Source organism: Mesocricetus auratus, unplaced genomic scaffold (assembly GCF_017639785.1).
Source record: "Mesocricetus auratus isolate SY011 unplaced genomic scaffold, BCM_Maur_2.0 Super-Scaffold_6730, whole genome shotgun sequence".
NCBI lineage: Eukaryota > Metazoa > Chordata > Mammalia > Rodentia > Cricetidae > Mesocricetus > Mesocricetus auratus.
The window spans coordinates 49664477-49685903 of NW_024429184.1; the positions used below are offsets into that span (position 1 = coordinate 49664477).

The 21427-nt window shown below is 38.9% G+C and overlaps 1 protein-coding gene across 4 annotated transcripts in view; it reads left to right on the forward strand.

The window, feature by feature from the left end:
* Nucleotides 1-274: 274 nt before the first annotated feature.
* The window catches only part of Ca1 (carbonic anhydrase 1), a 75972-nt gene continuing 54819 nt past the window's right edge, over nt 275-21427 (forward strand). For 3 of the 4 annotated variants that reach the window (XM_040741981.1, XM_040741979.1, XM_040741982.1), the window contains exon 1: nt 275-406. The gene's annotated coding sequence lies outside the window, so the exon portion shown is untranslated. Of the gene's footprint in view, nt 407-1484; nt 1614-21427 lie in introns of all 4 variants that reach the window. The other variant, XM_040741980.1, reaches the window with a different exon arrangement.

Genomic DNA, 21427 nt, shown 5'->3' on the forward strand with positions numbered 1-21427 from the left:
GGCCTTTTGTGGAACCGTAACACACGGGCATCACACAGACCTCGGCTGTGGTAGGACCAGGGACCGAGACATAGTCCTTGGCAGCAGCTTAGACCTGGTTGTCACCATAGTCACATGCTGCTGCCAACATAGTCCCAAAGGCAGCTCTGATCAGTATAGCCTAAGCAGCAGCGTGGATCATGAACCCAAACAGGGTTCAAGGAGGCAGCCCAGGCCACTGGAATCAGCACAGCACTCCATGGCAACAGGAACCATGGATACCAACATAGATCCTGGCTACTGTAGGACCAGGTGCCCTGATATGGCCCTTGGCAGTAGCCCTGCCTAACATCATCATCGTGACCCCAAGTAGCAAACGACCTGCCCCTCAGTCTACTCCTCACTGCTGTCACCAAGGATTCAGATGGTAAGGAGGCATCCAATGTCTGCCCATTCCTCATCACATTCATTTCTTCCTTTCTGTGTCTTTCCATAGCGCAGGAACCATTCTGTTTCTCTATGTCTCCCTACATATTTCCTTATTGAAATAAGGCCCACATGCCTGGCGCCACAAGGCACCTGGCACCCCTGGCTGTCTTCCTGCCAGACAGGGCCTGGAGGACCCCAGGTGGCTATTTTCCAAGTGCCCAAGGCCTGGAGGACCTGGGGTGACGTGTTTTCCTACCGGCCGGGTTCGTTTAGCTTCAGGCAGGGTTTTTATATACTCTTGTGAGGCTGATAACAACAATATTAGTTGACATCCTGAAAATTACTTATTGTTCTTGCTTTTTAAAAATTCATGAAGATCTTTCAGGTCACTTGAACCAATCCTTAAGGAAGTTCAGGAATGTCCATCAAACAATGTTAAATGGCCACCCAGATTCTTCTTCAGTAGTTCCCATGAATAGTTGTGTCACTGTCCCACCTGCCCGTGCTGTGTCCATTTCCCCCTCCTGCAGGTATGAGAAAATACTGAATGAGAAGAATTCTATATCACCATCTCATGGGTTCTGGTTCCCTCAAACTTAAAAAAATTAGAATAATGCACCAACCCTAAAACACCATTTCTGGTTTTCTCGCCCAATTCCACCTCCCATTATGTGGCACATGCTCTTCCAAGCTAAGTCTCGCTGCTCTTCATATGACAATTCCACTGCTCTGACTCCTCTTCTCTGAACTCACTCCACCGTGTTGATGCTCCTCTTATACATGGCTGCCTGCACAGCCAAACTCTACAGAATCTGACAACAACAGAGACCAGAAATGCACTTGCATTCCTTTTCCTGGATACTGTCTTTCTCTTAATACAGGATAAGAGTGCTTTAGCTCTTTTGGCTCACACCTTTGGATCACAGTGAGCTGGCTGTCAATTAAAATATCCAAGTTTTTTTTTCATGTGAATTCCTGTTAATCCAGTTCTCCTTGAGCCTTGTATTAATTTCCAGTCTGATGGATCTCTGTGAATCCTCATTCCTTTCCGTGAGTGTATTAACTGTCTCTTCCAGCATTGTGTCAATAGCAAATGTGGTTGTATCTTCATTTATGTTGCCAATAAGAATGCTGACTAGCATGCAACCAGGATAAGAACTCCGTGAAGATGCTGGAAACGAGATCACTATAAGCTCCTGCTTCAGGTACACGGTGATTTAATTCTGTAACTCTCCTTAGCTATACCATAACTGTCTCAGATATAAGCATGCTGCATGTGGAAGCATGGCCTACTGAAACAGCCTGGTCTTTATTGTCACATACAATAGTTAGACATTTTCACTTTGTCATTGCTAGCTTATTTAACCTCTGTGAACTTTTCTAATTAAAAATAACACATTTTTTTTAGTTAGTAGACTAACTCCATGGAGATCTGTCTCATTCTGACCTCTGTACCTCCATTACCAAGAACAAAGCAGGCACTTTCAATGAAGTAATAGCAGATATCTGTAAGAACACCGTTTAAGGAAGGAGTTGTGCAAAGGGAATTCTGAGCACTTGTGAGAAAATTCCAAGAAAACAAGACTATAGTCTTCAACAATATAGAATTGTTCATGGAGTGTGTTTTCATGCTCCTTCCAGGTATAGAACATAGGTGTGAATTTACTTCAAATGTTGTTATTCATATGCCTCTATGGAAAAACATGTTTTTGCCACATGTGTCTTGTCCTAGAGTATAAATTATCTGACGTTCTGAATAAAGTTGTCTATTGCGTGCAGCTAAAGTTCATCTTAGTTTTAGGCCCCACTCCCCCAGATTCATGCTGGCAACTAAAGCATTAAACAGATAAATACTTATCTAAATAAATAAGTAAATAAAACAATAGTTGGGCCGGGAGTTGGTGGCGCACACCTTTAATCCCAGTACTTGAGAGGTAGAGGCAGGCGGATCTCTGTGAGTTCGAGGCCAACCTGGTCTACAGAGCGAGTTCCAGGAAAGCCTCTAAAACAATACAGAGAAATTCTGTCTCGAAAAACAAAACAAGAACAAAAACAAACAAACAAAATGGTTGGACAAGAAACATTGCTCATATCTTTTCCTGCATCTGTTCTTTTAGCCCAATTATGAGAAACCTTCATTATTCAACTATCATCTATTCTTCATTGATTTGCTATTGGGATTAATAATGGCTGTATCTATTTTTATTGGAATTTAACCATTATCTTATAAAATTTACCCTTTTCAGCTTCGTAATTCAGTTACTTTGAGTATCCTCACAAAATTGTGTAAATGTTATCATAATTTAAAATCAGAATATTCTCTGATATTGATCATTTGCACTTCCTTTCAGTATTTCATTCTAAGACAGTCATATGTCTTCTTTTTCTTTGAATTTAGCTATTCTGGTCATGTTTATGACTATATTCTTTCAGTTAGTGTCCATCTTTCAAGGTGTACTGAGGACTCAAAATTTATAAGTACTTCATTTAATTTTAGGGTCAAATGTCGAGGACGAATGTCTTCAGGGCTGTGGTTGGAACCAGTCAGAGCCAGCCAAACGTCCCTGGGTCCTTTCCTGAGTGGGGGAGTGTGGATGAGGGAACACTAGCTGTCTGGTGGTGTTAAAGTAAGATGGAGACATCTGATCATAACAGGAGGGCAATCAGTTAATACTGAAAGCCCAGTTTATTGATGCATCATCTTAAGCAACCATCCAAATGTGGAATAATGGCAGAAGACATCTATTATTATGTATAAGGACTGAAAACACTCATTTCCCTTAATCCTAAAGATACTCCTTTGCTACACATACTCAAGCCTCTGGAACTTGACCCCAGCACATATTACTAGCCTTCAGGGTGGGTATAAACTTGTCCTAGCCCAAGTCTATTGTTATTTAGATAGAAGCCATTCTCCACCAAGACCAGGACATTCTGCAGCTATTAGCTGACATCTTAAAGACAATAGACATCTAGGCTCTCCTGAACTTGCAGCAGGGTGGAGTAGATTTCCAAAATATATGGGCCCAACAGTCAAATAATATTTCATTGTTCAGAAACACCTTGCTTTATCCATTCTTTATGTGACATTATAAATATGTAAAATCATCACTAGTAGCTAATAACAGAGAATTCTCATAATTCCAAAAAGAAACCCAAGTCCATTAGGTTGTCACTTTCTGTTTCCACTCTGACCACTCCCAGAACTAGTGGCTTTCGCTGTGGTCTTTGTACAAGGACCAATTATGGATCTTTAAAATAAACTGAATTATACAAACATGACACTTTCTGCCTAGCTTCTTCTTCTTGCTTCATTATGCTCATTATGTGTAAGAACTTTATAGATTGTTTGGTTTGGTTTTGGTTTTGCTGAGATAATACTTATTGTTTGTTACACCATCACTTCATGAACATTTGGCTTATTTCTTTATTTTTTAAACTTTTATTAATTCTTGGTGAATTTTACGTCATGCATTCTGATCCCATTTATCTCCCTGTCCCCTCTCATCTACTCTCTCATCCACACACTCATTCACTGTTCCTCCAAATCAAAACCAAATTTAGAAGAAAAACAAAACCAAAAAGAAACAAACAAAAGGAGAAGAATCTTGTCATTGAAGCTATAGTGTGGTTCATTGAGTCACACAGTTAACCCTTTAGTCCATTCATCTTTACTTGCAAGTGCTCATTGTCTCCGGTTGTTGGTCTGGTTCCAGGCCCCTGGTTTCTGCTATACCATCACTGGGTTTCCTCTTGGGTATCCTATTGTTGTCCTGTGTCGTAGAGACCCTGATGTTTTGGATATGTAGGTTTTTTTCCCCTTCACATGCTCAAATAGTTCACAGACTTGGTACATGTTGGGGTAGGACAATTTGTAGCCCTGGTTCTAGTCCTGGGTGGCAGCTGGGTTGGTCAACCCTCCAACTTTCCCTCATCATCACTGTGCAGACAAGCTATCCAGCACTGCCCTGTCTAGAAGTAAGCAAGTACTGAGTATTTTTATTATTATTATTACTATTATTAATCATATTATCATCATTACTAACACTTCATTGAATCCTGATGTCTGCTTAAATCTCTCTTCACTGTCATTCTTCTGGGTGTTCCTAAGAGGAGGTTTCCTGAATCATTGGGAAATCTATGCTGAAATTTTGGGGTAAAACTGTACAGGCTTGTTTTTTGTTGTTGTTGTTTTCTCTCTGTTTCTCTTGTACTCTCCTATGTAGTGAGAAACTATAAATCATTGTGGTTTTGATCTCCATATAAAATATTATGTCTATTTTTCTTGTTATCTGCTTTTCTGAATTCCATATCATGATGTAGGTGGCCTGTATGAGTTTTAAATGAGAGCTATTAGTTGATCTTTAACTGCTTTGTACAATTTATTAGCTGGGGCCAATACTTTTATTTAATTGCTTTTTTCACTTGCTGACATAAAATTGCCCATTGCATTTCCTTATAATCTGTTTCTTTTCTCGGGCTGGAGGGATAGCTCAGCCATTAAAGGCTAGGCTCACAAGCAAAAATAGTCCTTTCCTTTTATTCAATTCTCACAGTCTAAAACTTGGTCGCCTTGACAGCTGGTTGCTTTCCTTTCACCCACTTAAAACTTTAACATCTGCTCCAAGAAGCAGTGAAAGTCTTTCAAAATATTAGATTAGTAAAAGTCATAAATATGTTGCTTGCCACAGTTATATTTCACCCAAGTCAGAACTAATATTTTCCTTGATGTTTGCATAATAATTGGGTTATTCTGAATCCTAGGATTCCTACATAAGTCTTATTTCTACACACTCCTACTCAATTCCTGTATCTATATGTCATTGCACATTTAGAGTTTTCTTTAATCAACAATCCAAACTTTTTTCTTCAACTAGAATAATTTATTAAAAGGTTAATGTTTACTGAATGATAAAATTCTCAAATTTTTTTGTAGCCAGTTCCTTTTCATTGTTCTGTTCTTTTACAGAGAAGAGGGTGGGATTCAGATGGGAAATGCCTTCCAGCATCCAAGGAATCCTCAACTCTGTTTATGTTTCCTTCTTGCTCCAAATGCTTGTTCTTCCCTTTAGTTCCTCTCGGAGACTAAACTCATACAGTGAAATAGGCTCATTATGATTTTCATTTTGCCAAATGAAGATAGATATGACATAACAATAATATTTACAGTGGGTGAGAGGCAAAGAAACAAAGGGCACAAAAATTGTCCCAAAATCAATTTACAGCATTCCAGAGAAGGATATTTTTAGATATACATTGAGATGGTATTTCTCAGCTGTGGAGTTCTCCATCTATTTCACAATTATGCAATGAACTAATAACTCTGTTTATAAAATAGAATCAGCTTCCTAAGGAGAATCATGATTTTGCATCCTCAGAGACCTGATGCATGTGGGCATTTACCAATGCCTTCTAGAAAAAAGTCATGGATATAAAAGTGACTAAAACTGTCCCTCACCTCAGGAAGTTTACAGACTAGTGAAGGGATATAAAGACAATTTAAAATTTGATGAATAAATTACAAAGCACAATAAATATGATCAGTGCTTTGAAGAATAAAGAGAAAGTAATAAAGCAGGCAGATGGGAGGGCACAGTTTTACAATGTGTGATTTGTTTCCCAGTAAGAGTTACTTGCACAAACAACTAGAGGTATTTTCCTGATGCACTTCACCCATGGAAATCATGTCATCATAAGTTTCACTTCAAAGTGATACACAGCACCTGCTCTTCTGCGGGGTCAAATGGCCCTCTGTCTCTTGTGTGCCATTCTTCCGCCTCTAACACCTCCACACATTCTTGTCCCCTTTCCAGTCCTCATCAAATATCTTTCCATGTGCTTACTGTGGAAGATGTGTTCTCCCACCAAGAGATATGACATTCTAAAAAGGCCTTTGACTTCCATCATGAACATGCTATAATAGACATACATCCTCTGGAGAATTTCCTCGTTTGAGCAGGCCCTCTAATTTGACCATTCTTAATCTCCCTAACATAGCACAACTCATTCTAAAACAAGGTACCAGTTTTATTACGATGAGGTCCACAGTTCAATACTACTAGAGTGACTTGCTTTTTGACAACTTTTAAGTAACTTCACCTAGTTTTAAAAAAAACAAACTTAAATTGTCAGATGTTAAATTCAATACTTTGCATGTACATATAGAAAACAACCTACCAACATTGGTTTACTTACCTTAGAGGAAGGAAATTTTTATTAGATTTTTAAAAAATCCCCAAAATCTGAAGGTTAAAGAACCACTCATGTCATTAGTTATGGATTTTTATATTACCTAAGGTTATTGGTGGGCAAAGATTATTTTTATCATGGGTAATTTTATTAAGGTGAATATAAGATCCCTTTAATTTTAGAATTATCCCTTAAGTTATAGTGTGGACATGGTTCAAAGGTTGGGAGTGGCACCCTCTCCAGGGAGGCTGGATGAAAGACATGAACATTTATTTGCTCAGCATCTCGAGCCTGGTTGTGACTCTCACAACAGTATAGGGTAAGCCCTCAGACTCCCTCAGCAAATGATGCAAGTGAGAGGGAGGAAATAAGCTGTTCATGATCACAAGCCTATAGACTGGAAGAGCTGGGATCAAACCTGGCCTGTGGTGCTCTAATGCCCACTTGGCTATCTCTCCAGTAGTTCATATCATAATGGAAATATTAGTTATTACAGAATTCTCAACTACAAAATCTTGCTAATCAAAGAACACCGAGTTATATGTGACTTTAAAGTAATTGAGTCCAGTTATGTGCAAAAGCAAAGTCTCCACCACTCACAAAAGACAAAACCTTGCTGCACATTACCTTATGAAATCATTTTAAAGTTTTTTTCTCAGAATTTTTTAGAGAACATGGCAAGTGCCTTCAGCGTATTTTGAAAGCATGACAAGTACAGTAAGTATTGGGATAAACGCAGTAGTGAGTCTCATTTCTTGTGTGATGTGTCCCAAGAAGTGGCTCTCCAACCAAGTTAGAGTTAAGATGCGGCTCTGAAAGCCAGCATCATTCTTATAGATGTCAGACACTAATGTGTTCCCCATGGTCATGGTCCCTACACAAAGTGTTCAGTTCTGTTCTGAGAACTGTTGCTCAACCACACACACCAATCCTAACCTAGGCCAGACATCTGGAAAGTTCACATCCCTAATCAAAGAGAACAGAGGGTAGACTGTGGATAACTGGTCACTCATGCACACACACGCAAAAAATCACAACTGGAAAAACACCAGCCCATGGCTGATGTGAGAAGATCTGTCATTAGTATCAGTCCCATGACTGTATAATGTATCTTTGGAGTCAGAGCTATTGAAGGATATGTCGTTAAAAAATACTCTAAGATGCTGAGCATACGACACAGCCGAGCAGCAAGTGGAGGCTTTTATATCAATTGCGTTGGCGTCATCTCTATAAATGAGAAGACATCTAAATCATGTATATGTGCCGTGAAATATTGAAGCCCGGGACCACACTGCATGCAGCCTACCTTTGGGATACTCCAGAACTGAAGCCTGCTATGTAGATAACAGAAGTTCATGGTTAAGTGAGCCTCAAGAAATGGTATTGGAGAAGTGAGAACAGGGTTCTGAGGCAAGCGGTAGGAACCAAAGAGAAAGCAACACTGTTGCTGTTACCGGTGACTCCACAGAACTTAGTTCATGGTTACACACCAGCTCTGCATAAGAACTGTGGCCTTTATCTACAAACAACTCCCAAGGCTACACCGTTCTCTCGGCAGCCAGAGAGAACGTGCTTAGTGCAGACCTACATAGCTCAAATTTGGTTACCCGTGGAAGGTGAATGGCGATAGAAGGATAAAGTTTCCTAACCTCAACTTGACTATAATTGACTTAAAGATAAATTTCGTCTTGGTTCAAAGATAATAATAAATAAGTAATTAAATATTTAAACCTTAGTAATATTGAGGACGACAAACGCACACAAAACCCAGAAGTATCCCACCCTCTCTTGGTTTCCTTGGCTTTCACTTGCACAGGAAGAAAGCAAACAGGGCCTGGTCAAGTTTGCTTCACTTCAACAATAGGTGGAAAGCAGCCTTGCTTGCCAGCCACTCTCCGGTCTCTAAGGGCCTTCCTGGCGATCTATGCTTTGCTCCACCGACAGACGACCATTTTTAGCAGCCTATTTTGGTTCATGCAAAGCAGAAGTCATTGCAGTGTTTTCTAAGACAGCCGGAATGGTCAATATTCTTTTTGAACTCCCCTGCTTTTCTTTCCATTCGGCCATAATGGAATCAGAGTTCTAAATAAAGTGCTTACATGTGTTTTGAAGCAGGCAAATTCACCTCTGTTTACTTTGCCTCCAGGAATATTTCTGGCTGGGAGCTCTGGAGCTTCATTTATGGATAGCTCAGTTAAGGCAGATCATGACATTCTTCCAAGATGGCCTTTGGGCAGAATTCAAAAGAGCTGCTTGAAATTCTTTCTAGCAGCAAAGAGGGAATAAATAAATACAATTTTGAAAGTAACTACGGGAGAAATGTAAGAGTCATATCTTCTCTGGAATGGGATAGGATATAAATACATAGATAACTATGCAGGTTTCCATCTCAGATATTTGTTTACAAGGAAAAGACTGGATGCCTCCAGTTCACATACTTTATTGCTAGCAAGGTTATTTTCCTGAAGTGAGATGCCAACCTGTTGCCTTTCTGACTCTATCTTCCATGCCTCTCATTATCTACCAGTATACAGTTTCCATTCCCATCTATAAGACTTGTGGTTCTATATAATTTTGCAAGACCTGTCATTCCTCTGACACATACTCTTATATTACCACATAGCAACTGGATCCATAGCTGACATCTATCTGTTCCTGCCTCATCCACCATACCTTGCCATATGACTATGTCTTTTACTTGCTCTATACATCTTCCCAGGTTAGTGATTTGCTTTGACTATAGAATGTGGTGTGATGATGATTGCACCATGGGTCTTCTGGAGGTTTTGTGTAGAATTCATTTCTCTTGGAACTTGCTGCCATGACAGCAAGCCTAGGCTACCTTGGTGGAGGATGGTGTCCACATAGAGCAGAGACAGCCACCCGAGAATATGCTACCTTGGACATATAAGCATCCACCCCCAGGCAGCTAAGTAAAGACGCATCTTAGTCTATCTCAGTTAGGTGAATTCACAGAGAATATTCATGATCACAATCACCTCAGGAAACATTACAATAGTTTCTGCCTTGTAAACATGGTAGGCTGGCAAAACAGTCACCTCTGTTCCAAAGACACTGAAGATTCATGAAAGGTCCTGAAGAAGTTGGACAAGGAGATGCCTCAAAACTCCCAAGCGGATAATTTTCATGGTAACATAAGTTTTCAGATCATTTTGTTAAATACCAAAGACAATTATTTGGATCAGATGATCATAGTATCTTTAGTGTTCAAAGAAATGGCCAAACTGTATTCCAGTTGGTTGACTTCATTTTGTATTTCCCAATATCCCTGCTTCTTCTGTAAAAGATAAGACTTCATTCATGTTAGTCTAGGGCAATCTTCTACTAATGCCTTTCTTACATCTTTCCCTGTTCATCATAATCTTTTCCTTTCCCACCCTGATCTGTTGCCCCAAATTATGATTCCAAAGAAAAGTGGATGATAGGGATGAGACATTTCCATTATCTGGTACCACCATGCAGTTATTTTCTTCTTTTCTGTGTCTTCTTTGATTCTGAATAGAGAGAGAAAAATGTTTAACAAAACATAATCTACAGATACCCTTTAATATCACTAATAATTCCTCTTCACCTATGTCTTCTCAGCAGGAAAACAAACCAAAAACCCAACACAGAAATTCTCCAGTTATGCTCTCCTAACTCTCTTCATCTCCTGTCTTCTCCCTCTTTCATTATCCATTAATAGTTTTATTTGTTTCTTAACTATCACTCCCCATATAAAGTAATGGGTGTTTTTATAGCCTTTTCATATGTACATTTTTTGTTTACTCTACCCCTCCTCTGTCCATTCTTTCTGGGTTCTTTACTCCTCTCAGTAGCTACCATTCTAACTACATGTCATGTGTATTCTTTTGTTTCTCTCTTCCAACCTTTTTCTTAAGATTTTTGCCCTTCCATAATCCCCTTTCTAGTTTCATATCATATACATGTATCACCATATACATATATACACAAAAATATCTAGGATTCACATGTGAGTGAAAGCAGACAGTATCTGTATTTCTGAGTGGAGATCTAGGCTGATTGATTCATGTTTTTAAAAGAAGGCAGCAATGAATATGAATGTGCAAGTATCTCTATGGCAGGACTTAGAAGCAATTGGGTATATACCCAGGAATGAGAAAGCAGGGTCAGATGGTGCTTTTATTTTTATTTTTTTTTTGGAATCTCCATACTGATTTCTATTGTGGTGCCTCACATCTCTCTACATCTCCACCAGTAATGAATGGTAATGAATAATGATTCATTCATAGTTCTCCACATATTCAAAAAATTATAGAACCTTTCAATCAGTAAATGGGTTAGTAAACTGAACAGACAGGTCTCAAAGTAAAGACAAGAAAGTCAATAAATGCTTTTGAAAGTGCTCAACATCCCTAGACACCAGAGAGATATAAATTGAAACCATGAGATTTCATCTTTCTCTGTAACTTCTCCCCCAGAAACAATGGGCCAGCTCCACTAACTTAACTTGCTCCCTTGTGGTTCACTCTTCCACACACTGACTTTTGGAGTCTTCCTCCTCTGGATCTGTGTTCTCAAAGGTCAGCAGTTATCTACGAATTGCACAACCCAGCTAGAGCTTCACAGCCTTGCTCTGGCTGGCTTCCAGCTGTTCTCTGTATAATCCTGACTTCTTTCCCACTTTTTCTACCACTCCGACCCTTTAGTTTTGTTCACTGACTTACTCTCCTGACTCACTCAAGTCTCTGTTAGCATTTTTTTCTTCAAAGCCTCAAGGAAACTACTTGGACCTACATTTGACCTTTGAGAATACACAACCTGACTTGTTTAACATCAAAACTCTTGATGTCTGACTTCAACTCCATCTTCACTTCATAGGCTCACAAGTTTATGCATCTAACTCTCAAAAGCACCCCTAACACATTTGGAATTTTTACCTCACCCTCTCTTTTCTGCTCTTTCTTCAAAACTCTCTTTCTGAATAAATGAATTTCTGATCATTTAAACCACCTTTGCTTTCCCTCAATTGAGCATTACTGCAACAGTCTTCCAGTATTTTCTCTAAAGTTAACCCTGCCCGACAGTTCCTCCCATAATGCACTACCAGCACTGCATGCTAACAAACAACTTGAAAGCCTCCTCCCTAATTCAGAAAGATTTCTATGGAATACGCACCACATGGAAACTGAGTCCCTATCACCAGACTCTTCTCCCAGACCCAGACTACAGTTTCCTTTCTTGTCAAGCTAGGTCACACCCTCATATTCATAACTCAGAAACTTTAAGATATTTAGAGTTTTAGATGTTATTTCATGTAGGAGTCAAACAAATGAAAATAAAAACAAGAGCCATGCTTGTTTTGTGGCTGTGAATAATTTAGTGGAAGGAGAATAACTCATAACTGGAATTGACTCTGCCTCTGAGAGGATAAACAGCCACTCCTGGAGTGCCTGTAACTGGAGGGTGCACAAAAAAGGAACAGGCCCCTTCTTTCTCTCCTGAATTCTAATCTTCCTTTTAAATATTCCTGAATATATAGCAATAAAAAGAAAGTCTCCTTATATGAGCATTAAGGAACCCTGCTTCTCACTGTGAGAGGTAGAGGGAGCAGTGTTATTGCCTTTCCTTTATCTCCAAAAATATTCACATTATGATTAATAACAGTAGCAAAATTAGAGTTATGAAATATCAATAAAAATAATTTTGTGGTTTGTGGTCAGCACAACATGAGGTACTGTATTAAAACGTTGTGGAATTAGGAATGTTGAGAACCACTTACCTAAATCATAATCATTTCTCAGGATTTTATTTCTGGAGTAAGTGAGACAAAAGGAAAAGGATAATGTAAAATCCACTTCCACTATGGCTGACAGCACTGGATTGCAGTGGTAAACGGAAATGGTTCTTGGATTGCAGTGGTAAAGGGCATTTGTTGCAGGAGGAGCTAATGGTGGCTAGCCAGTAGGATAAAAGTGGCAGACCTGCTAGCCAAGGTGTCTCCTCAGTCACAGGTGACAGCACCAAGAGGCATTGTCTCCTTGCTTTCTGTTCTATTCTGAACTTGGGTCTTCAGACTTCTTTAGGGTCCTGAGTGTCACAATACTTTAAAAATACATCCCCATTTTGACTGATGTCAACTTGACTTGATATTTATTGCTTCCGCACAAGATATTGAGCTACTGTAGCCAGAATGCCCTTTAATATCTCCTGACTTTAGAGTTTCCTCCTGACTCATGACATTCCTCATTTTTCACAGGCCAGGAATAGCTTTTATGCTCTTAGGTAAATTAAGACACTGTTACTAAAAAAATGCACTGTCAAATCAGCAAAATCATTGTATTCTCATCATAAATTAGCATGCTTTTTCCTCTAGTAATAACCTTTTTCAAGTCAGATTAGTAGTATATAACTCAAGTCTGGTATGTTACTGGAACTCAAAAAGTTTGTTGAACAAGTAAATAACATATTCAACTTATTATGGTTTTAAATTTATTTACATTTCTCATGTTTAGTTGTTGATGTCTAGGTATTTTCTTTCACTAGATAAATTGTAATTATCATTAGTAAAAGTTCACTCCTCTTTGGGGTCAAAGTACCCACTGATTTCAATGTATAACATTTAGAAACACTGCAAACATTTCTATTGGGTCATATGTATATCTATAAAATTACTAGTGTATAATTTAAGTTAATATATCCAGATTGGGAACCATCTGAAGTCTGGAGGCTGTCCATTGGGAAAACCATGCCAGCAGTCCAACCCACCCAGAGAATGCCAAGACCCCAGTACTAGTCCCTCCTCCATCCACAGGAAGAGGAGAGCCATGGGAGTATTAAACCTGCTTACACACACCAGAAGGGAACCTTGGATCCATACACACCAGGAGAGGAGACTCCTCCCTACACCCACTGGAAGAAGAGATGGGAAGAAGACAATATAAAAATACACTCAACAACAGAAAAATCAATATGACACCACAAGAATCTAGGAACTCTATACCAACAAGACCTGAACATCCCAACACAAATGAAGCAGAAGAGAACGACCTTTAAAACAACTTCATGAAAATGATAGATGCCTTCAAAGAGGATCTGAGAAAAATCCCTTAAAGAAATGGAAGAAAAACCAAACCAAAAAAAAAAACCAAGAAATCAAAAAAATCTCTTAAAAGAAGCAAGAAAGGCCAAGAAAAAATGATCAAACAGATGAAGGAAACAATTCAAAAAGTTCAAGACATGAAAACTGAAATAGAGACAATAAAGAAACCTCAAACTGAGGGGATGCTGGAAATAGAAAAGCTCGGTAAACAATCAGTAACTACACATGCAAGCATAACAATCAGAATACAAGAGATGGAAGAGAGAATCTCAGGCATCGAAGATAAACTAGGAGACATACATTCATTGACCAAAGAAAATCTTAAGTACAAGAAATCCCTAACAAAAAATATCCAGGAAATATGGGAAACCATGAAAAGACCAAACCTAAGAATAATAGGTATAGAAGAAGGTGAAGAAACACACCTCAAAGGTGCAGAAAACATATTCAACAAAATCATACAAGAAAACTTTCCCAACCTAAAGAAAGACATGCCAATGAAAGAACAAGTAGCTTACACAACAGCAAGTAGAGGGCCACAGAAAAGTCCCCCTTACCACATAATAATCAAAAACAACAAACATACAGAACAAAGAAAGAATATTAAGGGCAGCAAAGGAAAAAGGCTAAGTAACAGGTAAAAGTAAACCTATCAGAATTACAATGGACTTCTCCATTGAAACTGTGAACTCCAGAAGGTCCTGGATAGATATTCTGCCAACACATAGAGACCATGGATACCAGCCCAGACTATTACACCCAGCAAAGCTTTCAATCACTATAGATGGAGAAAACAAGATATTCCATGACAAAACCAGATTTAAACAATAAATATCCACTAGTCCAGCCCTACAGAAAGATCTGGAAAGAAAACTCCAACCCAAGGTAGTTAACTACAGCCAGGAAAAAAAAAACATAGGCAATAGATAATCCCACTTTACCAACAGCCAAAAGGAAAAATGGGTGGAAATTCACACACAATTCCACAAACACCACCAAATCCAAAACAAACAAGAGGTAGCACTCAGTGGTGCTTAATTTCCCTCAATATTAATGGTCTTAACTCACCTGTAAAAAGTCACAGGCTAACGAAACGGATACAAAGACAGAATCAATCCTTCTGCTGCATACAAGAAACACTCCTAAACTACAAAGACAGATGGTACCTCACAGTTAAGGGTTGGGAAAAGAATTTCCAATCAAATGGCCCTAAGAAGCAAGCAGGTACAGCTATCCTAATATCTAAGCTAGGAAACAAGGAGGACCCTAAGAGAGACATACATGGTCCCCCAGAGGAAGGGAAAGGGACAAGATCAACTGTGCTAATTGGGAGAATGGTAGGAGGGGAGAGGGAGTTGGGAGAAAGAGAAGGGGAGAAAAGGAGAGGAGAGAAGGACATAAGAGAGCTGGAAGATAGAGTCAGGGAAAGAACAAAGGAGAACATGAAAAGAGATCCCATAATACAGGGAGGCATTTTAGGTTTAAAGAGAAATGTAGCACTAGGGAAATGTCCACAGGTATACAAGGTTGACCCCAACTAACAATCTAAACAATAGTGGAGAGGCTACCTTAAATGCCCTTCTCCAATAATGAGATTGATAACTACTTATATGGCATCCTAGAGCCTTCATTCGGTAGCTGATGGAATCAGAAGAGCAGACACCCACAGCTAAACACTGAGCTGAACTTGTGAATCCAGTTGCACAGAGGGAGGAGTGATGAGCAAAGGGGTCAAGACCAGGCTGGAGAAACCCATAGAGGCAGTTGATCTGAACAAGGGGGAGCTCATGAACCCTATGTTGATAGCTGAGAAACCAGCATAGGACTTATACAGACCCTCTGAATGATGATGTCAGTTCGGAGGCCTCGACAATCGATGGGGCCTTTGGTAGTAGATCAGTATTTATCACTTGTACACGAATGGACTTTGGGAGCCTACTCCACATAGAGGGATACTCTCTCAGCCTAGAACAGAGGGGAGGGTCTATACCCTGCTCCAAATGATATGACGGACTTTGATGATCCCCCATGGAAGGCCTCACCCTCCCTGAGTAGCAGAAAGGGGACGGGATGGGAGTTGGTGAGGGTGAGGGGAGGAGATGAGGGAGAGGGAACTGAGAATGACATGTAAAACAAGCTTCTTTCTAATTTAAATTTAAAAAGGAATAAAATATATCCACATATTCCATGAAGTTTATATTTAATAACAAAAACATGATCGTGCAGAAAGCTACTTCTTTGCCCAGCACTCTATAGTTTATCTGCCACTATGATGCTTATACAAAGCATCTATTCTGATGCTCCTTCACCAGCTAATGACAGAGGGATCTGAAGTGACCTTTCCTTACACTAAGATTCTATAATCCAGGGTAGAGAGAAGAGCATGCTCTGCTCGTCATTTATGGACAGCCTTCTATGTCATCATGTTCCTACCCCATATTTCCTTATCTTCTCAGTGTCATTGTTAAATGCCCTGAATAGTTCCTGGCAGACAGGAGTGATTTTTCTGAAGCTTTCTTCTTCTTCTTCTTCTTCTTCTTCTTCTTCTTCTTCTTCTTCTTCTTCTTCTTCTTCTTCTTCTTCTTCTTCTTCTTCTTCTTCTTCTTCTTCTCCTTCTCCTTCCCCTTCCCCTTCTTCTTCTCCTTCCTCTCCTCTTCTTCCTTCTCCCTCTCCTCCTTCTCCTTTTCTTCCTCTTCCTTATTCTCTTCCTTTTCTTCTTCTTCCTACTTGTCTTCTTTTTCCTCTTCCTCATCCTCTTTGTCATCTTCTTCCTCTCCTTTTTCTTCTTTTCTTCATAAGTTTGGTTTCTCTTATCTCTAGGATACTGGTAGCAGAGGCATCCTCAAGTACAAAGCTGATACACGTGTCCAGAACATTTGAGTGTATTGTGTATGCTCCAGCAAAACAGAACTCATCCCTCTGAATACTGGTCCTCCTTACCTTTGTTTTTAAGCCACAGGTTCGAGTACTAGAGGACAAAAGCTTTAAGAACATTCACTGGCCAAGTGTATCCTAAACATTGACTGGAGCCTAGAACTTTGTCCCTTCAGTCTATTTGACTAAAATACTCCTGAATGGATTAATTTCATTGTTACTATGCTGAGTCAATGGAGATAAAAAGCTCTTTCTATTTCTGCTTTCTGAAGCAATGGTGTTCACAACAGCCCCTTTCCATTTTGGAATCTGCTTAAGCTTACTGCTTCTTAAAGGGCTTATAAGGAGAAGGGTAGCCATTGAGAGACTCAAGATGACTAAAAATAGACAAAAAGAAATGTCATTGTCTTAAACACATCTTTGAGTATAAATTTTATTATTTTCTAGAAATCTTCCAATATTATACTTAGATAAGTTGCTATAGGACCATATATACACAAATGTTTGTATGCACATTTTAAGTTCTTGCATATAGCTTAGTCTATCAGTGTCCAAACAGAGAAGGGAGAAAGGGATGAAAATGAGGAGGGGGAAGGAGGGACAGAAGGAAGGAGTCACCGAAGAAGTGTTCTGTTTTTTTCAGAAAGTCAAGGCATGATGTGGAAAAGCTCTACTGCTGTCCTAATGCTGTGCGTGGTGGCGCTTGCCTGTGATCCCAGAAGTTGGGAGGTAGAGGAGGGAAGACGGAGAGTTCAAGGTCATCTTTACTTAAGTTTGAGGCCAATTTGGGCTACATGAGACCATTTCAAAACAATCAAATCTATACTATGGTAAATTAAGAACACAATGTAAAGTGCTAGTTCCTCGGCAAGACATAGTACTTTGTTAGAAACAGGTTTTTATAAATGCCCAGCTCTGGAATCCACACTGACCTTTTTAAATCTATAGAGTAGGGAATCACGCTCTCAATGCATCTCATTTAAGAGAAGTAAATAGACATCTCTTTTTCTTATGTGGCTTCCAAAGGTCTGTCTATTAAAGACTTGGTTCCCAGGGTGGCACCATAGGACCTGATTGGAGGTCTTTGGCCACTGGGAATAATCTTGAGAGGCAGATAAGCTCCTGCTGTGCCCCCTTCTCTTGTGCCTTGGGCACAAATTGGGAAGTTTCATTATACCAGGAGCCCCCACCATACTGGGCTGCCTCATTGCATGCTCCAGGGAATGAGGCCAAGATCCTGAACTTCAGCCTCTGAAACTGTAATCCCAAATAAACCTTTGCTCTTTAGAAAGTTTCTGAAATTTGGTATAATGTCAAAAAGCTAGGCAAACAACTAGTACAGTTTGTCTTCGGTAACATATCAACAAAACACTCACTAGGCACTGAGTACTCTGGAAACAAGAAAAATACAGAAACCCCATCAACAACCACACAAAATGAGCACAATGAAATTTTTCTTCAGTCAAAAATGAGAAATATGAACATGAACTGTCTTATGATTTTAAACGTTGTACAATAGTTGGTTCTTTATAAATATAACACAGTGTCAGGTTGAGTTTATTCTGGAAAAATACAAATTTACTTCCTGGTATTTATTTCAATATTCCTTAAGGAACTGAGGATTGAAGAATTCAAAAATTGAAAAATACAGGTGTTATTGATCATCAACCCAAGGAAATGTTAAAATGCTGCCATTCTATTTTCATGATTATAGTAAATTAAATTAAAAAATGTGGCTTTCTCTGCTGTTACATAGAATTGTTTGAAGTTTTTTTTCACTCCAGTTCTTTTAAATTTTATATTTTGATTCTCTCTCCTTCTCTCCCTCTCTCCCTTTCTCTCTCTCTCTCTTTTCTCTCTTCTCTCTCTCTGTGCTGTCTTTCTGTCTCTCTCTCTCTCGTGTGTGTGTGTGTGTGTGTGTGTGTATGTGTGTGTGTGTGTGTCAAATATATATATTCAAAAACAGGTAAATTCATCCTATTGAGCCCGTTTTTGTTGTCTGTGTGTATATGATTTCTGGGCTGACCACCTTAAATTGGGCAACTAAGTAAGAGGCTCATCCTCAGGAGAAGCTAATTCTCCTTCTTTGAAGGCTTGTTACATAGCCAAATTTTCCATCTTTTCTTCTTATTACCTGTATGTTTTACATCAGTCAGGAGGTCTTCCTAAGTTTAGATGTAAAAGAATTCATACATTTTAAATGCCCCTTTCTTCCCTTCTTTCCTCCTGCTTTCTTTTTGATACCAGCTAGGTGGAGGGTTCTTTTTCTCTTTTTCAATTGAAGAATTCAGAGACATGAAAATAGCTCAGAGCAAAGTAAAAGTAAAGTCTATTGACAATTATTATGACTTCTGGAGTAGAAAACGGGTCCCAGAGCTGACTACAAAGGCTTTCTTGGGGGTTAAGTATCCCTTGGGTGACTCCCTCTGCTCTTCTCCTTTAGGGTGAAGATTGGGTCTCTTGCTTCTGTCCTTGGACACAGAAAGGACTGCTGATAGGGTTCCACTTGGTGCATAAGCAGGGAAACATCTGCAATAGGGTCCTCAGTCTCTGCACACTGGTGCTGAAACAGGGCTGACTGCTTGGGATGCTGATTGGTTGGAGTTTGAATGGGCCAGCAATTCCATTAATCTCCTTATTGTGTTGATTAAGAGAATGGAAAAAACTGACTGCAGGTGAGAGGAGATGACTTGCACTCAACAAACAGGTGCTTGCTGCTGGGGACAAAAACCAAGAAAGGGATTCTCTCATCCTTCCTCCTTTTCTTCTTTCTTTTCTTCAGTCCTTTCTTTCCAAATATCTGGGCCACTGGATATATACTTTATGTGAGGAATGGAAGACTGATCTGACTGCATCTTTTCTAAAATGGGTTTTATCTTCCAGGCAATTTAACGCCCATCTTTTCTCTCATGATTTAATATGTCAGTCTCATTAGTAGTAACCCCGTTCCCACCCCCCACAGCTGACATACCTGAGTCTGTTTCTTGACAAGCAGTTCTGTTTCTCTGGCTGATGTGCTTGCTTATTTGTCAGTACTACAATAGGCTAGCCTCAAGACTTCCTAGGTATTTGCATTGCCTTTCATTTTCTGCATCCTATGGAATATTTTCGTTCATCATTCTCTTTTCTTCTGTGCACAATATTATCTTATTGAAATTACATTATGCTTATGAATTAATCTAGAGAGAATTAAATCATTTTAGGGCACCATCTCATCAAAATTAGTTCAAATATCACTTCGTGCCCCTTATACTTCATAATTTCAAGTTGATTTCTATGTGTTTTGTCTTGCTTTTCTATTTCAATGGAGTAATGAGTATCATTACATATGTTAAATGGCTATTTTTGCCACTTAACTCAGCATATTAATTTGTAACTTTTGTAATGGTTTATTTACTTGAGGTAATGATGAAACTATACAGGACACTGTAGGCAAAATGTAAATTAGGACAGTTATTTTGAGAAATTGTGGACAGGTGCCTCAAATCACCTTTGATTACATTATGATCTAGCAACTCCATTTTTAAGTATATTTGTAAAGAAATTGAAATCACTATGCTCTCTTCAATTTAGACTACTCAAAATAACTAAAACACAGGACCAATGTAGAAAAAATGGCAATCCTGCCAAAAGCAATCTATGGACTCACTGCAATCCCTATCAAAATCCCAGCACAATTCTTCCCAGACCTTGAAAGAACATTTCTGAACCTTATATGGAAAAACAAAAAACCCAGGATAGCCAAGACAGCCCTGCTCAACAAAGCAACGTCTAGAGGCATCACCATCCCTGACTTCAAACTCTATTATAGAGATATAGTCCTGAAAACAGCTTGGTATTGACACAAATTCAGTGTTGATGAATGAATGCATTTTAAAATGTAGTACAGGACACAATACTATGTGACTATTTATGAAGGAAATACTGTCACTCACAACAATATGAATGGAACTGTGTGATGCTAAGTGAAACAATACAAGTAAAGAAAGACATTTGTAATAAGATAATACAAATGGATTCTAAAAACATTAATAGCATAGAAACAGAACATTAAAATGGAGTTATTTGTCTTCTGGGACAGGGTGCCATGGATAGATGTCACTTAAAAAACACAAAAGCTCTAGTGGACTGGGGAGGTAACTTTTGTGACTCCATTGTGCAGCATTGGTACTATAGCTAGCTACATTGGGCATTTCAAATTTTCTCTCAAGAATATATTTTTAGCTTTCTCACTGTTAGCTAGATTAATTAATTATACAATTTATACATAGATCAAACATCATTTTATACTTTATAACTGCAGACAATTATTTTTCAATTAAAAGAAGCTAACCACAGCATACAAACACACTATGATGTGGAGTCAGTTACCTGTAGTTCAGCATTTGTTAGGATAAAATGGGAGTACCACCAGAAGTCCAAAGTCAATCAGTTTTACATAGCAGATTCTATGCTAGCTTTGACTGTACAGCAAGACCTTGTTTCAAACAATAAGAAATTGAAAAAGAGCTTGGAGCATGGCTCAGAAGGTAAAGGTATTTTCTGTGTAAGCCAGGCGGCCTGAGTTTCATCCCTAAGACACAGGTAAAAGCAAAGGGAAAGAAATGCATGCCATAAAATTGGCCTCTGACTTCCGTATGTACAGTGTGGCATGCAAGCACACACACACACACACACACACACACACATAAATAAAAATCTTAGTTAATTTTTTATTTTAATTTTTAAACAAAAAGTTATTACAGTATTAAATGTGAATGTGTGTATAGCACAGCATTATTTGCATATATTAGAGTTTTGGTTAAAATTACAATTCACAAAATTAAATTAAAAGTGCACAAAATTTTGTTAACAAATGTATTGGGTTTCAGA